Genomic DNA, 680 nt, shown 5'->3' with positions numbered 1-680 from the left:
ACTATCTACATATGTTATGTACGTATACTATCTACATATGTTATGTATATATATTATGTACATGTACTATGTACATATATGTTCATATATTATAAATACACTTACTGTACATTTACTATACAAGTACACTTTACACGCGTCCATATTTACACGGAAAATTCATATACAAACACCAATGATTTAATTTAGACAAACATCTTCAACGAACATAGAAGTTATGAATACTCATGGGACTGACTGTACCTCCAGTCACATGACACTCACAGTCAGGTACTCGGTCTCCGACACCTGAATTTTCATTAAAGAACCGTGAAAGAGTCTTCGAGTCTGGGTCAAACGTGACCCCATACACTTCGTCTAAACTTCCCCCCAAAGGATACCCAAAATAGACCCACATCGAACGGTTCTCGAGCGTCATAGTTGAACCGAAACGCGACCCCTAAAACGGCGCCCGGCGATCGTCAGCCAGCGACCATAGCCGCGTACCGCATTCTTCCGTCGTTTCGCGCGAGCCAGTGCACCGCGTAGCGGCGTCGAAGAAGAGAAAGAAGGGGTTCCTAAGGAAAAGTTGCACCCGGCACACTGCAACGAGAATCTCGGCGGAAGGAGAACGCGCCACTGGTGGAAGGGGAGCAGGAGGGGTGGCGGGAGGACGCGCGCGACGCGTATTCTGGAGTCGT

Source organism: Hylaeus anthracinus, unplaced genomic scaffold (genome assembly GCF_026225885.1).
Source record: "Hylaeus anthracinus isolate JK02 unplaced genomic scaffold, UHH_iyHylAnth1.0_haploid 5, whole genome shotgun sequence".
Lineage (NCBI taxonomy): Eukaryota > Metazoa > Arthropoda > Insecta > Hymenoptera > Colletidae > Hylaeus > Hylaeus anthracinus.
The sequence above is the reverse complement of the archived record's forward strand: the minus strand, read 5'-3'. Positions refer to the sequence as shown.